This window comes from Thermobia domestica, chromosome 16, assembly GCF_964235325.1.
Source record: "Thermobia domestica chromosome 16, izTheDome1.hap1.1, whole genome shotgun sequence".
In the NCBI taxonomy this organism is placed as follows: Eukaryota; Metazoa; Arthropoda; class Insecta; order Zygentoma; family Lepismatidae; genus Thermobia; species Thermobia domestica.
The window spans coordinates 37,467,326-37,491,306 of NC_137469.1; the positions used below are offsets into that span (position 1 = coordinate 37,467,326).

The 23,981-nt window shown below is 36.3% G+C and overlaps 12 non-coding genes across 12 annotated transcripts; all 12 read right to left on the bottom strand.

Moving 5' to 3' along the window:
- Window positions 1–2,285: 2,285 nt before the first annotated feature.
- On the bottom strand, window positions 2,286–2,359 carry TRNAI-AAU (transfer RNA isoleucine (anticodon AAU)). Its single transcript has one exon. It is a non-coding gene; the product is annotated as a tRNA-Ile (tRNA).
- A 3,032-nt stretch (window positions 2,360–5,391) lies between these two features.
- On the bottom strand, window positions 5,392–5,464 carry TRNAK-UUU (transfer RNA lysine (anticodon UUU)). Its single transcript has one exon. It is a non-coding gene; the product is annotated as a tRNA-Lys (tRNA).
- Window positions 5,465–8,509: 3,045 nt separating this feature from the next.
- Window positions 8,510–8,583, bottom strand: TRNAI-AAU (transfer RNA isoleucine (anticodon AAU)). Its single transcript has one exon. It is a non-coding gene; the product is annotated as a tRNA-Ile (tRNA).
- A 207-nt stretch (window positions 8,584–8,790) lies between these two features.
- Window positions 8,791–8,863, bottom strand: TRNAK-UUU (transfer RNA lysine (anticodon UUU)). Its single transcript has one exon. It is a non-coding gene; the product is annotated as a tRNA-Lys (tRNA).
- A 3,052-nt stretch (window positions 8,864–11,915) lies between these two features.
- Window positions 11,916–11,989, bottom strand: TRNAI-AAU (transfer RNA isoleucine (anticodon AAU)). The gene has a single exon. It is a non-coding gene; the product is annotated as a tRNA-Ile (tRNA).
- Window positions 11,990–12,196: 207 nt separating this feature from the next.
- TRNAK-UUU (transfer RNA lysine (anticodon UUU)) lies at window positions 12,197–12,269 on the bottom strand. Its single transcript has one exon. It is a non-coding gene; the product is annotated as a tRNA-Lys (tRNA).
- Window positions 12,270–15,313: 3,044 nt separating this feature from the next.
- On the bottom strand, window positions 15,314–15,387 carry TRNAI-AAU (transfer RNA isoleucine (anticodon AAU)). The gene has a single exon. It is a non-coding gene; the product is annotated as a tRNA-Ile (tRNA).
- A 207-nt stretch (window positions 15,388–15,594) lies between these two features.
- On the bottom strand, window positions 15,595–15,667 carry TRNAK-UUU (transfer RNA lysine (anticodon UUU)). The gene has a single exon. It is a non-coding gene; the product is annotated as a tRNA-Lys (tRNA).
- Window positions 15,668–18,719: 3,052 nt separating this feature from the next.
- On the bottom strand, window positions 18,720–18,793 carry TRNAI-AAU (transfer RNA isoleucine (anticodon AAU)). The gene has a single exon. It is a non-coding gene; the product is annotated as a tRNA-Ile (tRNA).
- A 207-nt stretch (window positions 18,794–19,000) lies between these two features.
- On the bottom strand, window positions 19,001–19,073 carry TRNAK-UUU (transfer RNA lysine (anticodon UUU)). The gene has a single exon. It is a non-coding gene; the product is annotated as a tRNA-Lys (tRNA).
- Window positions 19,074–22,125: 3,052 nt separating this feature from the next.
- On the bottom strand, window positions 22,126–22,199 carry TRNAI-AAU (transfer RNA isoleucine (anticodon AAU)). The gene has a single exon. It is a non-coding gene; the product is annotated as a tRNA-Ile (tRNA).
- Window positions 22,200–22,406: 207 nt separating this feature from the next.
- TRNAK-UUU (transfer RNA lysine (anticodon UUU)) lies at window positions 22,407–22,522 on the bottom strand. Its single transcript has one exon. It is a non-coding gene; the product is annotated as a tRNA-Lys (tRNA).
- Between the last annotated feature and the right edge of the window lie 1,459 nt (window positions 22,523–23,981).

Below are 23,981 nucleotides of genomic sequence, written 5' to 3' on the forward strand. Positions count from 1 at the left end.
TATTCGTAAGTATGAAGTCTTATAGGTTGACTATATCATTCATCTGTCTTTCGATATATATCAGAGCTAAAACGGTAACATACCGAGATATGTCTTGTTGGAATCACTTCAGCGTCCCAAGAATAAGTTTCATTTATTCCTTTAACCCTCTGGTAAAACTAAAAATGATAGAAATTAAGTTACTTCCGATTTCAACGTTGATCAATATAGAGCAGAAACGATAACAGATAGTGAGACTGTTCCCAAGAATGGATTCTCTTTCTTTCGTTAGACCCTTGCGTTCTAGTGACATCCACGTGAATGTCAGGGAATACTCCGTTACAAAATACCAGTGACATCGATGGGCATATCATGAAAACATATCTTTTATTAAGGATAGAATTAATCCTGCAGATGGTGAAGTACGGTATTTGAGTGGATGCAAGGCACGAGTTAATTCAACTATTTCTCCTTAGGTGACAGCACCTTACAGACAAAGAAATGTTTTGTCTCAGTGGATGGCTGGTCTAAGGGAGCATTCAATTACGACACACATGCGTTTTGACGATAAACAATTGGCAACTTCAAGACAGGAAGAAAGGTGTAAAAAGTCTTTAATCTCCAGTCAGTACTGCCAACCTGAAGCAACATAAAATCCCTTCAGAACATCAAAATTTCTGTTTTTCAATTCAAGTGTTCCACAATGTAAATATTTTCTTTTATCAATAATTTGAATGCTCTCCGTGTGCGTACACAATAACTATACCCTATATAACGGTTTAGACAGTCGTTTAACATCAAATGAGAACCTGGTATTACAGAATGCACAAAGGAAAATGACACCTGAAACGCAAGGGATTAAAACTCTATTCAAACCGGAAGTGATAGATATTAAGAATTTCCTGTTTTAGTGTTGATCGCCATGAAGCAAAAAGTGATAGATACCGAATAGCAATTTTCGGCAATTAAAAGTTTGAAAAGTATATTCTATTTACGACTTCATTCCTCAAGTGCAGCCGGAAGTTCTATGAACCAGTATCATTTTCTGGTTTGAATATTTGTCTTCGTATAACGAAAATGCTAGAATAGAAAAGATGGCTACTGAATATGATTTCAACGTCCCAAGAGTAAGTTTAATCTCTGATCTTGCTGCTGTATTACGAATAGAAGTTATAAATAGATCTACTACGATCAGTTTCAGAATTGAGTTCGCGTAAGTCTCAAGTCTATTGCAGTGTCATAATGCTTCTTCGATCACAAAATTAACAATAATATCTGTTCTAGATTTGTTAGATCCGTTTAAATCCCATTCTGTACTATCTTTAAAATCATTAACTTCATATTGGCATAAAGATTCATTTCGTCACTCAGTCATAGTTACTTTTGTTATAAACGATGGCCCGAATAGGGAATCGAACCCTAGTTCGTTAGGTTAAAATATAACTACTATCGTGCTTCCTTTTTCTTTTTTAATAATCGAAACCTGAACACTTGCCTCTGAGGTCTTGTAAGTAAATCTTATTTACTTTTCTCATAATTATTCAACCAATGTTTCCCATCAATTGAATTTGAATTGATTTGTGATTTGCGTCTCCTTCACCAGCAAGGCTATAACAGACGTGGACCTACACCTTAAGGTGCAATCCGAACCGCATTAGCTCCTGCCGAGAATCAAACCCGTCTCATACGCCAAAGACGCGTAGGTTGTCCACACAGCCACTAGGAAATTCAGTATTGCCCACGAAACGAGAAGTGTTTCCTCATCTCGTTATTTTATTTACAATTCTTGTCTCGTCTCTATTCTAACAAAACTTATCTCGTATATTTTTGTAAATTTATTACTATTATTGTTATACGAAATTTTATCTAAAGGTGATCAGAACGCTTCCCCGTCACGTCACAAAATATCCCCGAACGGTGTGATATAACAGCTGGAGTACACTGTGTAATGTCTTGCGTATCGTTCAGCACTAATAAATGCTCTTAATTGTGTTCCTACAATCTCACTATCAGTTTCATACTATCAATCATGTAATACTAAAACAGTGTAGAGATCTTAAACATGGGTAAACTAGTGTTGCGAGAATTGTCTTGTTTCAAATTTGAAAATGCACTTTTCGTCTCGAGAGGATACGATTTCTCGTGAAAGAAGGACTCTAAATGTTACTATTTCGTCTTGTAATGTAACATTTTCTGTTTGTTTTGGTATGGTGCATAGCCGCGAAATATTCCCATTTGCACGTAGCATCCAGTAAAGCAAGCTAGACTCACGACAAAGGAATCAAACCGTTCGATTATAAAATTTATGGCCAGTAAGGGGATCGAACCCATGACCTTCGCGTTATTAGCACGACGCTCTAACCAACTGAGCTAACCGGCCTGATAGCCAGTTAAAATTTATTTTCGTTTTCGTAGGAAAATTGCTTGATTGGTCATAATTACCATCTACTTTACGCTTTGATGAGCTCAACTACTATCCATTTCATAAAGATAGGCCCCTGACTTCGCGGTGCTGCCGTGACGTCCAGTCAAAACTTATATTGCATTGTCGTACCTCGTTGGAATTGCTGGAATGTTTTCTTTTTAATACTTAAGACATAAAAATTTTCTTTGTACTATGTAGTGAGAAAAAAAATAAAAATTAATGAAAAAGTGCGTATTTTTTCGTACTTTTTTGTAGATCAATGTTTATAGAGCTATATCTCAGAAAAGAGATCACGTGAAATAATTTCCTGTGTACAATATGTAGATGCATCCATTAACTGTAAGTTGTGAAAAGTTCAATTTTCATCACGTGATATTTTTTGTGTAATTAAAACAAATGTGCGAAGCTCTGATCTCCTTTACCATGGTAGGTAGAGAAACGTACAAAATACTGTTCGAAAATTTGGAAGTCTAGTGTTCCAAATATTTGGAACTATTAACAAAAAAGGGTTTAGTTGGTAGAGTATTTATTTTTTAAAAAAATATGTTTACTTCAACATGTTCTCTGCGTTAAGCGGTGAGCCATGTTTCAACCCAATCTTTAAATTCCCCGCGCTTATATGAAGAAACAGCATACAGTAAATGGAAGTGCGGCAACGCTGTCGTGCAGTGTTGTCGCGTTCAGGAAGCTTGTAGCGCGAAGCCTACTTCATAAGAATGTAATAGGAAAAAGTATTTATTATAACCTTTCACAACATCATAAAAACATTAATGCATGTACACTCATGTCTAAAATTATTGTCGCATGTCTATAAATATGTTATTGTAGGAATATAATTTGATAACGAATTCGCCTGGTATTTCTTATAATGTTAGTATGTGTATAATCGGCAGACATGTAGGCTATGTGGAAAATTTCATGTCAAAAGAGCAGTAAATAAGAACAATAAAACGAAACTAAAATTTTCTTATCCATTTAGCAACATTTTGTTTTACTCATGCTAATTTTCGTATTCTTTTCCTATGAAATTTACCACAAATATACATTTCCCGACTCTACATATAGTATCAGTATTAAAAGTACCCTGCAAAATCATTATCAAATTATATTCTTACAAGAAGACAGTTATAGATATGCGACAATAATTTTGGACGTGAGTGTACACATCTCAATGTAATCGAAATAAAACGTTGAAGTAACATATCCAAAAACTCATCTCTTAATTTATTTACTTCATTCACTTTCGTCATGACTTTGTTGACTCATCGCTGCTCCTGCTATCTTCCCTAATATTTATAAACAATTGCTTCATTTCTACCTCAAGATCTCTCAGTTACACACTCTCCAGCTTACGAACATGTTAAAGGTTAAAAAGAAATGTGCCTTGGCAATCACGTGTTCACCCAAGTTCTGCGATCAATTCCCTTGCCGAATGTACCGTAACACAGAATGGGTCCTTTGTTTTCTTTCAACGAAAGAAAACAATGCAATGAGTAGGTGACGAGGGCTGTATTTGCGTCTAATCACGTCGCACTGATTAAGTCTTCAATACTTCCCTTCGGTTCGTAGGCGTCAAAAACTTACACACGCATTCATATCATATGGGTTCATTGCAATGAGACGGACGAACGGGCATTTATATTTTCGTTTTATATCTTGTGCTTTTTGATTTAAAAAAAAAAAATGGATATTCCTTCACGAGCGGCGGTATTACAAAAAGAAGAGGCAAAATGTTTAGCGATAATGAAATTGCAGAACTGATGAATGACTCTTGACTCAGACGGTTATGAGTTAGTAATTAATAGTAAGGACATCGATTATTCTGTGCTCAGTGGCGTATCCGGGAGTGAACAAGATAGTAACTCTGTTTCAAGTAAACCTGAGGCTGCGCCGGAAAGAAAAAAACGCGTCATTCCTATTCAAAGGCAGATTCTAATGTAGCTTGGAGCTCTTAGATCTGAAAAACAGATTTTCTGTGAATTGTAAACTCAATATTACATATCAACTAAGGTTGTATCATATAATAAACTTTGTGCGTGTTTTTGTTTCTGTGCAAGTGTATTTTGTACTGCGTGCAATAAGTGAAGAACTGACAAAAATCAACAAATTTTCGAGGACCATCACATGCAAATCCAAACAAGATAAGAGTTCGCTTTTCTAATTTTGAACACTTGGTACATTTACTGTATATCCTGTTAATTTCTAAGAAATTGGTTTAAAATCTGTGGAGACATTACATTTTTAAAATATCTCTAAAAAGTGACGGACAGTGCGTAACAAGTTTAAATACCCGTCCGGCTGAGAGTGTATACGCGTCAGGAAAATGTGGCAACGTAGCACTCCGTATAAACTGTGATAGCGAAGGGCGCAAAGCAGAGAAAATCATAATGTCATATTTGTGATTGTTTATCTTTTAAAACAAGTCAAAACAGTTTGGTTGAAAAAACTACTTTAAGATCTTTCTGAAAGTTTTTTCAGATTGTTAATACACCGCCGCAATTCAGAGATAATGATGTCTCACTTTTTGCTGAATAACAAGATAATTACTACGTGTTGAGTAATGAAATTTTCAGAACTTGCAGGTAATATATGCATCTACATATCTTGCACAGGAAATTATTTCATGTTAACTCCTTTCCGAGATATAGTCCTACAAACATTGATTTACCAAAAAAATACGAAAAAATACGCACTTTTTCATTAATTTCTATTTTTTTCTCATTATACAGTACAAAGAAAATTTGTATGTCTTAAGTATTGAAAAGACAACATTCCAACAATTCCAACGAGGTACGACAATGCAGTATAAGTTTTGACTGGACGTCACAGCAGCACCTCGAAGTCAGGGGCCTATCTTTATGAAATGGATAGTAAATACTATATCATCTTCACGATTAGTCATTCATTGGTATATAGCAGAAATAGTTTTTATATTATTCAACGAATCAATATTCGTATTTTTTAAATTAAGAAAAGGAAGTATACATCGCCCGGACAGGGACTTGAACCCTGGACCGTTAGGTTAAAAGCCTAACGCTCTACCGACTGAGCTATCCGGGCTGACACACTCTTTTCGGGATAGATGATTTTGGTGCGATGTCGTTTCTGAGTATGTAGTACAGTCGGGTGCAAAAGTTAGGGACAAAAGTGAGCTTTGTATGATTTATCACTCGGAAAGTGGCATAGATTGGTGAAACTTTGAACCATACAGAGAATGTAGCTTTGCAGTATAATACCAGGTATGATCTCAATAGCAATAAAGAAACATGTGATTACAAGAACAAACATGACACTTTTAAACGTATACAATAAGTAGTACCGAAGGCACTTGGTGTGCCCCTGACATCAGTAGTTAAATAATTTTTAAAACGGTGTGTGATCAGCACGGACAGTAATACAAGCTCTGCAACGTGCTTCCATGCTGTTCACAGAGTGATATGGAGTTCCATTCGTTCACCAGCTCTATTGATAATTGCTGGATGGCCATTGGTGTATCTGAACGTGCTGCGACCCCTCATTCAACTCACCGACTGCAAATGGTGCCACCGATGTGTGTGGGTTATCGAATTACAATTCAATGGCAGTGGGCAGTCTTTTGATGGAACACCCCTCGAATTTTCCTTTTTTTCTTTTTCTTTCTTTTTAGAATTTTCGTGTATTCCTATGTTATGCAAGTAAAACGAATTCGTTTCCATAAACTCGGTGAATAGTAACAATGTTTACTCAATTTGTACTGTACAATATATTGCTATAGTGAGCCTCTGGCTATTTATAACAAAAAGTACCAATAAATTATATTAAATTAAAGTTATTACTCCCAAAGTATCTTATTCGTAAGTATGAAGTCTTATAGGTTGACTATATCATTCATCTGTCTGTCGATATATATCAGAGCTACAACGGTAACATACCGAGATATGTCTTGTTGGAATCACTTCAGCGTCCCAAGAATAAGTTTCATTTATTCCTTTAACCCTCTGGTAAAACTAAAAATGATAGAAATTAAGTTACTTCCGATTTCAACGTTGATCAATATAGAGCAGAAACGATAACAGATAGTGAGACTGTTCCCAAGAATGGATTCTCTTTCTTTCGTTAAACCCTTGCGTTCTAGTGACATCCACGTGAATGTCAGGAAATACTCCGTTACAAAATACCAGTGACATCGATGGGCATATCATGAAAACATATCTTTTATTAAGGAAAGAATTAATCCTGCAGATGGTGAAGTACGGTATTTGAGTGGATGCAAGGCACGAGTTAATTCAACTATTTCTCCTTAGGTGACAGCACCTTACAGACAAAGAAATGTTTTGTCTCAGTGGGTGGCTGGTCTAAGGGAGCATTCAATTACGACACACATGCGTTTTGACGATAAACAATTGGCAACTTCAAGACAGGAAGAAAGGTGTAAAAAGTCTTTAATCTCCAGTCAGTACTGCCAACCTGAAGCAACATAAAATCCCTTCAGAACATCAAAATTTCTGTTTTTCAATTCAAGTGTTCCACAATGTAAATATTTTCTTTTATCAATAATTTGAATGCTCTCCGTGTGCGTACACAATAACTATACCCTATATAACGGTTTAGACAGTCGTTTAACATCAAATGAGAACCTGGTATTACAGAACGCACAAAGGAAAATGACACCTGAAACGCAAGGGATTAAAACTCTATTCAAACCGGAAGTGATAGATATTAAGAATTTCCTGTTTTAGTGTTGATCGCCATGAAGCAAAAAGTGATAGATACCGAATAGCAATTTTCGGCAATTAAAAGTTTGAAAAGTATATTCTATTTACGACTTCATTCCTCAAGTGCAGCCGGAAGTTCTATGAACCAGTATCATTTTCTGGTTTGAATATTTGTCTTCGTATAACGAAAATGCTAGAATAGAAAAGATGGCTACTGAATATGATTTCAACGTCCCAAGAGTAAGTTTAATCTCTGATCTTGCTGCTGTATTACGAATAGAAGTTATAAATAGATCTACTACGATCAGTTTCAGAATTGAGTTCGCGTAAGTCTCAAGTCTATTGCAGTGTCATAATGGTTCTTCGATTTACAAAATTAACAATAATATCTGTTCTAGATTTGTTAGATCCGTTTAAATCCCATTCTGTACTATCTTTAAAATCATTAACTTCATATTGGCATAAAGATTCATTTCGTCACTCAGTCATAGTTACTTTTGTTATAAACGATGGCCCGAATAAGGAATCGAACCCTAGTTAAAATATAATTACTATCGTGCTTCCTTTTTCTTTTTTAATAATCGCAACCTGAACACTTGTCTCTGAGGTCTTGTAAGTAAATCTTATTTACTTTTCTCATAATTATTCAACCAATGTTTCCCATCAATTGAATTTGAATTGATTTGTGATTTGCGTCTCCTTCACCAGCAAGGCTATAACAGACGTGGACCTACACCTTAAGGTGCAATCCGAACCGCATTAGCTCCTGCCGAGAATCAAACCCGTCTCATACGCCAAAGACGCGTAGGTTGTCCACACAGCCACTAGGAAATTCAGTATTGCCCACGAAAAGAGAAGTGTTTCCTCATCTCGTTATTTTATTTACAATTCTTGTCTCGTCTCTATTCTAACAAAACTTATCTCGTATATTTTTGTAAATTTATTACTATTATTGTTATACGAAATTTTATCTAAAGGTGATCAGAACGCTTCCCCGTCACGTCACAAAATGTCCCCGAACGGTGTGATATAACAGCTGGAGTACACTGTGTAATGTCTTGTGTATCGTTCAGCACTAATAAATGCTCTTAATTGTGTTCCTACAATCTCACTATCAGTTTCATACTATCAATGATGTAATACTAAAACAGCGTAGAGATCTTAAACATTGGTAAACTAGTGTTGCGAGAATTGTCTTGTTTCAAATTTGAAAATGCACTTTTCGTCTCGAGAGGATACGATTTCTCGTGAAAGAAGGACTCTAAATGTTACTATTTCGTCTTGTAATGTAACATTTTCTGTTTGTTTTGGTATGGTGCATAGCCGCGAAATATTCCCATTTGCACGTAGCATCCAGTAAAGCAAGCTAGACTCACGACATAGGTATCAAACCGTTCGATTATAAAAATTATGGCCAGTAAGGGGATCGAACCCATGACCTTCGCGTTATTAGCACGACGCTCTAACCAACTGAGCTAACCGGCCTGATTGCCAGTTAAAATTTATTTTCGTTTTCGTAGAAAAATTGCTTGATTGGTCATAATTAACATCTACTTTACGCTTTGATAAGCTCAACTAAATACTATATCATCTTCACGATTAGTCATTAATTGGTATATAGCAGAAATAGTTTTTATATTATTCAACGAATCAATATTCGTATTTTTTAAATTAAAAAAAGGATGTATACATCGCCCGGACAGGGACTTAAACCCTGGACCGTTAGGTTAAAAGCCTAACGCTCTACCGACTGAGCTATCCGGGCTGACACACTCTTTTCGGGAGAGATAATTTCGGTGCGATGTCGTTTCTGAGTATGTAGTACAGTCGGGTGCAAAAGTTAGGGACAAAAGTGAGCTTTGTATGATTTATCACTCGGAAAGTGGCATAGATTGGTGAAACTTTGAACCATACAGAGAATGTAGCTTTGCAGTATAATACCAGGTATGATCTCAATAACAATAAAGAAACATGTGATTACAAGAACAAACATGACACTTTTAAACGTATACAATAAGTAGTACCGAAGGCACTTGGTGTGCCCCTGACATCAGTAGTTAAATAATTTTTAAAACGGTGTGTGATCAGCACGGACAGTAATACAAGCTCTGCAACGTGCTTCCATGCTATTCTCAAAGTGATATGGAGTTCCATTCGTTCACCAGCTCTATTGATAATTGCTGGGTGGCCATTGGTGTATCTGAACGTGCTGCGACCCCTCATTCAACTCACCGACTGCAAATGGTGCCACCGATGTGTGTGGGTTATCGAATTACAATTCAATGGCAGTGGGCAGTCTTTTGATGGAACACCCCTCGAATTTTCCTTTTTTCTTTTTCTTTCTTTTTAGAATTTTCGTGCATTCCTATGTTATGCAAGTAAAACGAATTCGTTTCCATAAACTCGGTGAATAGTAACAATGTTTACTCAATTTGTACTGTACAATATATTGCTATAGTGAGCCTCTGGCTATTTATAACAAAAAGTACCAATAAATTATATTAAATTAAAGTTATTACTCCCAAAGTATCTTATTCGTAAGTATGAAGTCTTATAGGTAGACTATACCATTCATTTGTCTGTCGATATATATCAGAGCTAAAACGGTAACATACCGAGATATGTCTTGTTGGAATCACTTAAGCGTCCCAAGAATAAGTTTCATTTATTCCTTTAACCCTCTGGTAAAACTAAAAATGATAGAAATTAAGTTACTTCCGATTTCAAAGTTGATCAATATAGAGCAGAAACGATAACAGATAGTGAGACTGTTCCCAAGAATGGATTCTCTTTCTTTCGTTAAACCCTTGCGTTCTAGTGACATCCACGTGAATGTCAGGAAATACTCCGTTACAAAATACCAGTGACATCGATGGGCATATCATGAAAACATATCTTTTATTAAGGATAGAATTAATCCTGCAGATGGTGAAGTACGGTATTTGAGTGGATGCAAGGCACGAGTTAATTCAACTATTTCTCCTTAGGTGACAGCACCTTACAGACAAAGAAATGTTTTGTCTCAGTGGATGGCTGGTCTAAGGGAGCATTCAATTACGACACACATGCGTTTTGACGATAAACAATTGGCAACTTCAAGACAGGAAGAAAGGTGTAAAAAGTCTTTAATCTCCAGTCAGTACTGCCAACCTGAAGCAACATAAAATCCCTTCAGAACATCAAAATTTCTGTTTTTCAATTCAAGTGTTCCACAATGTAAATATTTTCTTTTATCAATAATTTGAATGCTCTCCGTGTGCGTACACAATAACTATACCCTATATAACGGTTTAGACAGTCGTTTAACATCAAATGAGAACCTGGTATTACAGAATGCACAAAGGAAAATGACACCTGAAACGCAAGGGATTAAAACTCTATTCAAACCGGAAGTGATAGATATTAAGAATTTCCTGTTTTAGTGTTGATCGCCATGAAGCAAAAAGTGATAGATACCGAATAGCAATTTTCGGCAATTAAAAGTTTGAAAAGTATATTCTATTTACGACTTCATTCCTCAAGTGCAGCCGGAAGTTCTATGAACCAGTATCATTTTCTGGTTTGAATATTTGTCTTCGTATAACGAAAATGCTAGAATAGAAAAGATGGCTACTGAATATGATTTCAACGTCCCAAGAGTAAGTTTAATCTCTGATCTTGCTGCTGTATTACGAATAGAAGTTATAAATAGATCTACTACGATCAGTTTCAGAATTGAGTTCGCGTAAGTCTCAAGTCTATTGCAGTGTCATAATGCTTCTTCGATCACAAAATTAACAATAATATCTGTTCTAGATTTGTTAGATCCGTTTAAATCCCATTCTGTACTATCTTTAAAATCATTAACTTCATATTGGCATAAAGATTCATTTCGTCACTCAGTCATAGTTACTTTTGTTATAAATGATGGCCCGAATAGGGAATCGAACCCTAGTGCGTTAGGTTAAAATATAACTACTATCGTGCTTCCTTTTTCTTTTTTAATAATCGCAACCTGAACACTTGCCTCTGAGGTCTTGTAAGTAAATCTTATTTACTTTTCTCATAATTATTCAACCAATGTTTTCCATCAATTGAATTTGAATTGATTTGTGATTTGCGTCTCCTTCACCAGCAAGGCTATAACAGACGTGTACCTACACCTTAAGGTGCAATCCGAGCCGCATTAGCTCCTGCCGAGAATCAAACCCGTCTCATACGCCAAAGACGCGTAGGTTGTCCACACAGCCACTAGGAAATTCAGTATTGCCCACGAAACGAGAAGTGTTTCCTCATCTCGTTATTTTATTTACAATTCTTGTCTCGTCTCTATTCTAACAAAACTTATCTCGTATATTTTTGTAAATTTATTACTATTATTGTTATACGAAATTTTATCTAAAGGTGATCAGAACGCTTCCCCGTCACGTCACAAAATGTCCCCGAACGGTGTGATATAACAGCTGGAGTACACTGTGTAATGTCTTGTGTATCGTTCAGCACTAATAAATGCTCTTAATTGTGTTCCTACAATCTCACTATCAGTTTCATACTATCAACCATGTAATACTAAAACAGTGTAGAGATCTTAAACATGGGTAAACTAGTGTTGCGAGAATTGTCTTGTTTCAAATTTGAAAATGCACTTTTCGTCTCGAGAGGATACGATTTCTCGTGAAAGAAGGACTCTAAATGTTACTATTTCGTCTTGTAATGTAACATTTTCTGTTTGTTTTGGTATGGTGCATAGCCGCGAAATATTCCCATTTGCACGTAGCATCCAGTAAAGCAAGCTAGACTCACGAAAAAGGAATCAAACCGTTCGATTATAAAATTTATGGCCAGTAAGGGGATCGAACCCATGACCTTCGCGTTATTAGCACGACGCTCTAACCAACCGAGCTAACCGGCCTGATTGCCAGTTAAAATTTATTTTCGTTTTCGTGGAAAAATTGCTTGATTGGTCATAATTACCATCTACTTTACGCTTTGATGAGCTCAACTAAATACTATATCATCTTCACGATTAGTCATTCATTGGTATATAGCAGAAATAGTTTTTATATTATTCAACGAATCAATATTCGTATTTTTTAAATTAAGAAAAGGAAGTATACATCGCCCAGACAGGGACTTGAACCCTGGACCGTTAGGTTAAAAGCCTAACGCTCTACCGACTGAGCTATCCGGGCTGATACACTCTTTTCGGGATAGATAATTTCGGTGCGATGTCGTTTCTGAGTATGTAGTACAGTCGGGTGCAAAAGTTAGGGACAAAAGTGAGCTTTGTATGATTTATCACTCGGAAAGTGGCATAGATTGGTGAAACTTTGAACCATACAGAGAATGTAGCTTTGCAGTATAATACCAGGTATGATCTCAATAGCAATAAAGAAACATGTGATTACAAGAACAAACATGACACTTTTAAACGTATACAATAAGTAGTACCGAAGGCACTTGGTGTGCCCCTGACATCAGTAGTTAAATAATTTTTAAAACGGTGTGTGATCAGCACGGACAGTAATACAAGCTCTGCAACGTGCTTCCATGCTGTTCACAAAGTGATATGGAGTTCCATTCGTTCACCAGCTCTATTGATAATTGCTGGATGGCCATTGGTGTATCTGAACGTGCTGCGACCCCTCATTCAACTCACCGACTGCAAATGGTGCCACCGATGTGTGTGGGTTATCGAATTACAATTCAATGGCAGTGGGCAGTCTTTTGATGGAACACCCCTCGAATTTTCCTTTTTTTTCTTTTTCTTTCTTTTTAGAATTTTCGTGTATTCCTATGTTATGCAAGTAAAACGAATTCGTTTCCATAAACTCGGTGAATAGTAACAATGTTTACTCAATTTGTACTGTACAATATATTGCTATAGTGAGCCTCTGGCTATTTATAACAAAAAGTACCAATAAATTATATTAAATTAAAGTTATTACTCCCAAAGTATCTTATTCGTAAGTATGAAGTCTTATAGGTTGACTATATCATTCATCTGTCTGTCGATATATATCAGAGCTAAAACGGTAACATACCGAGATATGTCTTGTTGGAATCACTTCAGCGTCCCAAGAATAAGTTTCATTTATTCCTTTAATCCTCTGGTAAAACCAAAAATGATAGAAATTAAGTTACTTCCGATTTCAACGTTGATCAATATAGAGCAGAAACGATAACAGATAGTGAGACTGTTCCCAAGAATGGATTCTCTTTTTTCGTTAAACCCTTGCGTTCTAGTGACATCCACGTGAATGTCAGCAAATACTCCGTTACAAAATACCAGTGACATCGATGGGCATATCATGAAAACATATCTTTTATTAAGGATAGAATTAATCCTGCAGATGGTGAAGTACGGTATTTGAGTGGATGCAAGGCACGAGTTAATTCAACTATTTCTCCTTAGGTGACAGCACCTTACAGACAAAGAAATGTTTTGTCTCAGTGGATGGCTGGTCTAAGGGAGCATTCAATTACGACACACATGCGTTTTGACGATAAACAATTGGCAACTTCAAAACAGGAAGAAAGGTGTAAAAAGTCTTTAATCTCCAGTCTGTACTGCCAACCTGAAGCAACATAAAATCCCTTCAGAACATCAAAATTTCTGTTTTTCAATTCAAGTGTTCCACAATGTAAATATTTTCTTTTATCAATAATTTGAATGCTCTCCGTGTGCGTACACAATAACTATACCCTATATAACGGTTTAGACAGTCGTTTAACATCAAATAAGAACCTGGTATTACAGAATGCACAAAGGAAAATGACACCTGAAACGCAAGGGATTAAAACTCTATTCAAACCGGAAGTGATAGATATTAAGAATTTCCTGTTTTAGTGTTGATCGCCATGAAGCAAAAAGTGATAGATACCGAATACCAATTTTCGGCAATTAAAAGTTTGAAAAGTATATTCTATTTACGACTTCATTCCTCAAGTGCAGCCGGAAGTTCTATGAACCAGTATCATTTTCTGGTTTGAATATTTGTCTTCGTATAACGAAAATGCTAGAATAGAAAAGATGGCTACTGAATATGATTTCAACGTCCCAAGAGTAAGTTTAATCTCTGATCTTGCTGCTGTATTACGAATAGAAGTTATAAATAGATCTACTACGATCAGTTTCAGAATTGAGTTCGCGTAAGTCTCAAGACTATTGCAGTGTCATAATGCTTCTTCGATCACAAAATTAACAATAATATCTGTTCTAGATTTGTTAGATCCGTTTAAATCCCATTCTGTACTATCTTTAAAATCATTAACTTCATATTGGCATAAAGATTCATTTCGTCACTCAGTCATAGTTACTTTTGTTATAAACGATGGCCCGAATAAGGAATCGAACCCTAGTTAAAATATAATTACTATCGTGCTTCCTTTTTCTTTTTTAATAATCGCAACCTGAACACTTGTCTCTGAGGTCTTGTAAGTAAATCTTATTTACTTTTCTCATAATTATTCAACCAATGTTTCCCATCAATTGAATTTGAATTGATTTGTGATTTGCGTCTCCTTCACCAGCAAGGCTATAACAGACGTGGACCTACACCTTAAGGTGCAATCCGAACCGCATTAGCTCCTGCCGAGAATCAAACCCGTCTCATACGCCAAAGACGCGTAGGTTGTCCACACAGCCACTAGGAAATTCAGTATTGCCCACGAAACGAGAAGTGTTTCCTCATCTCGTTATTTTATTTACAATTCTTGTCTCGTCTCTATTCTAACAAAACTTATCTCGTATATTTTTGTAAATTTATTACTATTATTGTTATACGAAATTTTATCTAAAGGTGATCAGAACGCTTCCCCGTCACGTCACAAAATGTCCCCGAACGGTGTGATATAACAGCTGGAGTACACTGTGTAATGTCTTGTGTATCGTTCAGCACTAATAAATGCTCTTAATTGTGTTCCTACAATCTCACTATCAGTTTCATACTATCAATCATGTAATACTAAAACAGCGTAGAGATCTTAAACATTGGTAAACTAGTGTTGCGAGAATTGTCTTGTTTCAAATTTGAAAATGCACTTTTCGTCTCGAGAGGATACGATTTCTCGTGAAAGAAGGACTCTAAATGTTACTATTTCGTCTTGTAATGTAACATTTTCTGTTTGTTTTGGTATGGTGCATAGCCGCGAAATATTCCCATTTGCACGTAGCATCCAGTAAAGCAAGCTAGACTCACGACATAGGTATCAAACCGTTCGATTATAAAAATTATGGCCAGTAAGGGGATCGAACCCATGACCTTCGCGTTATTAGCACGACGCTCTAACCAACTGAGCTAACCGGCCTGATTGCCAGTTAAAATTTATTTTCGTTTTCGTAGAAAAATTGCTTGATTGGTCATAATTAACATCTACTTTACGCTTTGATAAGCTCAACTAAATACTATATCATCTTCACGATTAGTCATTAATTGGTATATAGCAGAAATAGTTTTTATATTATTCAACGAATCAATATTCGTATTTTTTAAATTAAAAAAAGGATGTATACATCGCCCGGACAGGGACTTAAACCCTGGACCGTTAGGTTAAAAGCCTAACGCTCTACCGACTGAGCTATCCGGGCTGACACACTCTTTTCGGGAGAGATAATTTCGGTGCGATGTCGTTTCTGAGTATGTAGTACAGTCGGGTGCAAAAGTTAGGGACAAAAGTGAGCTTTGTATGATTTATCACTCGGAAAGTGGCATAGATTGGTGAAACTTTGAACCATACAGAGAATGTAGCTTTGCAGTATAATACCAGGTATGATCTCAATAACAATAAAGAAACATGTGATTACAAGAACAAACATGACACTTTTAAACGTATACAATAAGTAGTACCGAAGGCACTTGGTGTGCCCCTGACATCAGTAGTTAAATAATTTTTAAAACGGTGTGTGATCAGCACGGACAGTAATACAAGCTCTGCAACGTGCTTCCATGCTATTCTCAAAGTGATATGGAGTTCCATTCGTTCACCAGCTCTATTGATAATTGCTGGGTGGCCATTGGTGTATCTGAACGTGCTGCGACCCCTCATTCAACTCACCGACTGCAAATGGTGCCACCGATGTGTGTGGGTTATCGAATTACAATTCAATGGCAGTGGGCAGTCTTTTGATGGAACACCCCTCGAATTTTCCTTTTTTTCTTTTTCTTTCTTTTTAGAATTTTCGTGTATTCCTATGTTATGCAAGTAAAACGAATTCGTTTCCATAAACTCGGTGAATAGTAACAATGTTTACTCAATTTGTACTGTACAATATATTGCTATAGTGAGCCTCTGGCTATTTATAACAAAAAGTACCAATAAATTATATTAAATTAAAGTTATTACTCCCAAAGTATCTTATTCGTAAGTATGAAGTCTTATAGGTTGACTATATCATTCATCTGTCTGTCGATATATATCAGAGCTAAAACGGTAACATACCGAGATATGTCTTGTTGGAATCACTTCAGCGTCCCAAGAATAAGTTTCATTTATTCCTTTAATCCTCTGGTAAAACCAAAAATGATAGAAATTAAGTTACTTCCGATTTCAACGTTGATCAATATAGAGCAGAAACGATAACAGATAGTGAGACTGTTCCCAAGAATGGATTCTCTTTTTTCGTTAAACCCTTGCGTTCTAGTGACATCCACGTGAATGTCAGCAAATACTCCGTTACAAAATACCAGTGACATCGATGGGCATATCATGAAAACATATCTTTTATTAAGGATAGAATTAATCCTGCAGATGGTGAAGTACGGTATTTGAGTGGATGCAAGGCACGAGTTAATTCAACTATTTCTCCTTAGGTGACAGCACCTTACAGACAAAGAAATGTTTTGTCTCAGTGGATGGCTGGTCTAAGGGAGCATTCAATTACGACACACATGCGTTTTGACGATAAACAATTGGCAACTTCAAAACAGGAAGAAAGGTGTAAAAAGTCTTTAATCTCCAGTCTGTACTGCCAACCTGAAGCAACATAAAATCCCTTCAGAACATCAAAATTTCTGTTTTTCAATTCAAGTGTTCCACAATGTAAATATTTTCTTTTATCAATAATTTGAATGCTCTCCGTGTGCGTACACAATAACTATACCCTATATAACGGTTTAGACAGTCGTTTAACATCAAATGAGAACCTGGTATTACAGAATGCACAAAGGAAAATGACACCTGAAACGCAAGGGATTAAAACTCTATTCAAACCGGAAGTGATAGATATTAAGAATTTCCTGTTTTAGTGTTGATCGCCATGAAGCAAAAAGTGATAGATACCGAATACCAATTTTCGGCAATTAAAAGTTTGAAAAGTATATTCTATTTACGACTTCATTCCTCAAGTGCAGCCGGAAGTTCTATGAACCAGTATCATTTTCTGGTTTGAATATTTGTCTTCGTATAACGAAAATGCTAGAATAGAAAAGATGGCTACTGAATATGATTTCAACGTCCCAAGAGTAAGTTTAATCTCTGATCTTGCTGCTGTATTACGAATAGAAGTTATAAATAGATCTACTACGATCAGTTTCAGAATTGAGTTCGCGTAAGTCTCAAGTCTATTGCAGTGTCATAATGCTTCTTCGATCACAAAATTAACAATAATATCTGTTCTAGATTTGTTAGATCCGTTTAAATCCCATTCTGTACTATCTTTAAAATCATTAACTTCATATTGGCATAAAGATTCATTTCGTCACTCAGTCATAGTTACTTTTGTTATAAACGATGGCCCGAATAGGGAATCGAACCCTAGTTCGTTAGGTTAAAATATAACTACTATCGTGCTTCCTTTTTCTTTTTTAATAATCGCAACCTGAACACTTGCCTCTGAGGTCTTGTAAGTAAATCTTATTTACTTTTCTCATAATTATTCAACCAATGTTTCCCATCAATTGAATTTGAATTGATTTGTGATTTGCGTCTCCTTCACCAGCAAGGCTATAACAGACGTGGACCTACACCTTAAGGTGCAATCCGAACCGCATTAGCTCCTGCCGAGAATCAAACCCGTCTCATACGCCAAAGACGCGTAGGTTGTCCACACAGCCACTAGGAAATTCAGTATTGCCCACGAAACGAGAAGTGTTTCCTCATCTCGTTATTTTATTTACAATTCTTGTCTCGTCTCTATTCTAACAAAACTTATCTCGTATATTTTTGTAAATTTATTACTATTATTGTTATACGAAATTTTATCTAAAGGTGATCAGAACGCTTCCCCGTCACGTCACAAAATGTCCCCGAACGGTGTGATATAACAGCTGGAGTACACTGTGTAATGTCTTGTGTATCGTTCAGCACTAATAAATGCTCTTAATTGTGTTCCTACAATCTCACTATCAGTTTCATACTATCAATCATGTAATACTAAAACAGTGTAGAGATCTTAAACATGGGTAAACTAGTGTTGCGAGAATTGTCTTGTTTCAAATTTGAAAATGCACTTTTCGTCTCGAGAGGATACGATTTCTCGTGAAAGAAGGACTCTAAATGTTACTATTTCGTCTTGTAATGTAACATTTTCTGTTTGTTTTGGTATGGTGCATAGCCGCGAAATATTCCCATTTGCACGTAGCATCCAGTAAAGCAAGCTAGACTCACGACAAAGGTATCAAACCGTTCGATTATATAATTTATGGCCAGTAAGGGGATCGAACCCATGACCTTCGCGTTATTAGCACGACGCTCTAACCAACTGAGCTAACCGGCCTGATTGCCAGTTAAAATTTATTTTCGTTTTCGTAGAAAAATTGCTTGATTGGTCATAATTACCATCTACTTTACGCTTTGATGAGCTCAACTAAATACTATATCATCTTCACGATTAGTCATTAATTGGTATATAGCAGAAATAGTTTTTATATTATTCAACGAATCAATATTCGTATTTTTTAAATTAAAAAAAGGAAGTATACATCGCCCGGACAGGGACTTGAACCCTGGACCGTTAGGTTAAAAGCCTAACGCTCTATCGACTCAGCTAACCGGGCTGACACACACTTTTCGGGATAGATAATTTCGGTGCGATGTCGTTTCTGAGTATGTAGTACAGTCGGGTGCAAAAGTTAGGGACAAAAGTGAGCTTTGTATGATTTATCACTCGGAAAGTGGCATAGATTGGTGAAACTTTGGACCATACAGAGAATGTAGCTTTGCAGTATAATACCAGGTATGATCTCAATAACAATAAAGAAACATGTGATTACAAGAACAAACATGACACTTTTATACGTATACAATAAGTAGTACCGAAGGCACTTGGTGTGCCCCTGACATCAGTAGTTAAATAATTTTTAAAACGGTGTGTGATCAGCACGGACAGTAATACAAGCTCTGCAACGTGCTTCCGTGCTGTTCACAAAGTGATATGGAGTTCCATTCGTTCACCAGCTCTATTGATAATTGCTGGATGGCCATTGGTGTGTCTGAACGTGCTGCGATCCCTCATTCAACTCACCGACTGCAAATGGTGCCACCGATGTGTGTGGGTTATCGAATTACAATTCAATGGCAGTGGGCAGTCTTTTGATGGAACACCCCTCGAATTTTCCTTTTTTCTTTTTCTTTCTTTTTAGAATTTTCGTGTATTCCTATGTTATGCAAGTAAAACGAATTCGTTTCCATAAACTCGGTGAATAGTAACAATGTTTACTCAATTTGTACTGTACAATATATTGCTATAGTGAGCCTCTGGCTATTTATAACAAAATGTACCAATAAATTGTATTAAATTAAAGTTATTACTCCCAAAGTATCTTATTCGTAAGTATGAAGTCTTATAGGTTGACTATATCATTCATCTGTCTGTCGATATATATCAGAGCTAAAACGGTAACATACCGAGATATGTCTTGTTGGAATCACTTCAGCGTCCCAAGAATAAGTTTCATTTATTCCTTTAACCCTCTGGTAAAACTAAAAATGATAGAAATTAAGTTACTTCCGATTTCAACGTTGATCAATATAGAGCAGAAACGATAACAGATAGTGAGACTGTTCCCAAGAATGGATTCTCTTTCTTTCGTTAAACCCTTGCGTTCTAGTGACATCCACGTGAATGTCAGGAAATACTCCGTTACAAAATACCAGTGACATCGATGGGCATATCATGAAAACATATCTTTTATTAAGGATAGAATTAATCCTGCAGATGGTGAAGTACGGTATTTGAGTGGATGCAAGGCACGAGTTAATTCAACTATTTCTCCTTAGGTGACAGCACCTTACAGACAAAGAAATGTTTTGTCTCAGTGGATGGCTGGTCTAAGGGAGCATTCAATTACGACACACATGCGTTTTGACGATAAACAATTGGCAACTTCAAGACAGGAAGAAAGGTGTAAAAAGTCTTTAATCTCCAGTCAGTACTGCCAACCTGAAGCAACATAAAATCCCTTCAGAACATCAAAATTTCTGTTTTTCAATTCAAGTGTTCCACAATGTAAATATTTTCTTTTATCAATAATTTGAATGCTCTCCGTGTGCGTACACAATAACTATACCCTATATAACGGTTTAGACAGTCGTTTAACATCAAATGAGAACCTGGTATTACAGAATGCACAAAGGAAAATGACACCTGAAACGCAAGGGATTAAAACTCTATTCAAACCGGAAGTGATAGATATTAAGAATTTCCTGTTTTAGTGTTGATCGCCATGAAGCAAAAAGTGATAGATACCGAATAGCAATTTCCGGCAATTAAAAGTTTGAAAAGTATATTCTATTTACGACTTCATTCCTCAAGTGCAGCCGGAAGTTCTATGAACCAGTATCATTTTCTGGTTTGAATATTTGTCTTCGTATAACGAAAATGCTAGAATAGAAAAGATGGCTACTGAATATGATTTCAACGTCCCAAGAGTAAGTTTAATCTCTGATCTTGCTGCTGTATTACGAATAGAAGTTATAAATAGATCTACTACGATCAGTCTCAGAATTGAGTTCGCGTAAGTCTCAAGTCTATTGCAGTGTCATAATGCTTCTTCGATCACAAAATTAACAATAATATCTGTTCTAGATTTGTTAGATCCGTTTAAATCCCATTCTGTACTATCTTTAAAATCATTAACTTCATATTGGCATAAAGATTCATTTCGTCACTCAGTCATAGTTACTTTTGTTATAAACGATGGCCCGAATAGGGAATCGAACCCTAGTTCGTTAGGTTAAAATATAACTACTATCGTGCTTCCTTTTTCTTTTTTAATAATCGCAACCTGAACACTTGCCTCTGAGGTCTTGTAAGTAAATCTTATTTACTTTTCTCATAATTATTTAACCAATTTTTCCCATCAATTGAATTTGAATTGATTTGTGATTTGCGTCTCCTTCACCAGCAAGGCTATAACAGACGTGTACCTACACCTTAAGGTGCAATCCGAACCGCATTAGCTCCTGCCGAGAATCAAACCCGTCTCATACGCCAAAGACGCGTAGGTTGTCCACACAGCCACTAGGAAATTCAGTATTGCCCACGAAACGAGAAGTGTTTCCTCATCTCGTTATTTTATTTACAATTCTTGTCTCGTCTCTATTCTAACAAAACTTATCTCGTATATTTTTGTAAATTTATTACTATTATTGTTATACGAAATTTTATCTAAAGGTGATCAGAACGCTTCCCCGTCACGTCACAAAATGTCCCCGAACGGTGTGATATAACAGCTGGAGTACACTGTGTAATGTCTTGTGTATCGTTCAGCACTAATAAATGCTCTTAATTGTGTTCCTACAATCTCACTATCAGTTTCATACTATCAACCATGTAATACTAAAACAGTGTAGAGATCTTAAACATGGGTAAACTAGTGTTGCGAGAATTGTCTTGTTTCAAATTTGAAAATGCACTTTTCGTCTCGAGAGGATACGATTTCTCGTGAAAGAAGGACTCTAAATGTTACTATTTCGTCTTGTAATGTAATATTTTCTGTTTGTTTTGGTATGGTGCATAGCCGCGAAATATTCCCATTTGCACGTAGCATCCAGTAAAGCAAGCTAGACTCACGACAAAGGAATCAAACCGTTCGATTATAAAATTTATGGCCAGTAAGGGGATCGAACCCATGACCTTCGCGTTATTAGCACGACGCTCTAACCAACTGAGCTAACCGGCCTGATTGCCAGTTAAAATTTATTTTCGTTTTCGTAGAAAAATTGCTTGATTGGTCATAATTACCATCTACTTTACGCTTTGATGAGCTCAACTAAATACTATATCATCTTCACGATTAGTCATTCATTGGTATATAGCAGAAATAGTTTTTATATTATTCAACGAATCAATATTCGTATTTTTTAAATTAAGAAAAGGAAGTATACATCGCCCGGACAGGGACTTGAACCCTGGACCGTTAGGTTAAAAGCCTAACGCTCTACCGACTTTTTTTTTTTTTTTTTTTTTTTTTTTTTTTTTTTTTACCGACTGAGCTATCCGGGCTGACACACTCTTTTCGGGATAGATAGTTTCGGTGCGATGTCGTTTCTGAGTATGTAGTACAGTCGGGTGCAAAAGTTAGGGACAAAAGTGAGCTTTGTATGATTTATCACTCGGAAAGTGGCATAGATTGGTGAAACTTTGAACCATACAGAGAATGTAGCTTTGCAGTATAATACCAGGTATGATCTCAATAGAAATAAAGAAACATGTGATTACAAGAACAAACATGACACTTTTAAACGTATACAATAAGTAGTACCGAAGGCACTTGGTGTGCCCCTGACATCAGTAGTTAAATAATTTTTAAAACGGTGTGTGATCAGCACGGACAGTAATACAAGCTCTGCAACGTGCTTCCATGCTGTTCACAAAGTGATATGGAGTTCCATTCGTTCACCAGCTCTATTGATAATTGCTGGATGGCCATTGGTGTATCTGAACGTGCTGCGACCCCTCATTCAACTCACCGACTGCAAATGGTGCCACCGATGTGTGTGGGTTATCGAATTACAATTCAATGGCAGTGAGCAGTCTTTTGATGGAACACCCCTCGAATTTTCCTTTTTTTCTTTTTCTTTCTTTTTAGAATTTTCGTGTATTCCTATGTTATGCAAGTAAAACGAATTCGTTTCCATAAACTCGGTGAATAGTAACAGTGTTTACTCAATTTGTACCGTACAATATATTGCTATAGTGAGCCTCTGGCTATTTATAACAAAAAGTACCAATAAATTATATTAAATTAAAGTTATTACTCCCAAAGTATCTTATTCGTAAGTATGAAGTCTTATAGGTTGACTATACCATTCATTTGTCTGTCGATATATATCAGAGCTAAAACGGTAACATACCGAGATATGTGTTGTTGGAATCACTTCAGCGTCCCAAGAATAAGTTTCATTTATTCCTTTAACCCTCTGGTAAAACTAAAAATGATAGAAATTAAGTTACTTCCGATTTCAAAGTTGATCAATATAGAGCAGAAACGATAACAGATAGTGAGACTGTTCCCAAGAATGGATTCTCTTTCTTTCGTTAAACCCTTGCGTTCTAGTGACATCCACGTGAATGTCAGGAAATACTCCGTTACAAAATACCAGTGACATCGATGGGCATATCATGAAAACATATCTTTTATTAAGGATAGAATTAATCCTGCAGATGGTGAAGTACGGTATTTGAGTGGATGCAAGGCACGAGTTAATTCAACTATTTCTCCTTAGGTGACAGCACCTTACAGACAAAGAAATGTTTTGTCTCAGTGGATGGCTGGTCTAAGGGAGCATTCAATTACGACACACATGCGTTTTGACGATAAACAATTGGCAACTTCAAGACAGAAAGAAAGGTGTAAAAAGTGTAATCTCCAGTCAGTACTGCCAACCTGAAGCAACATAAAATCCCTTCAGAACATCAAAATTTCTGTTTTTCAATTCAAATGTTCCACAATGTAAATATT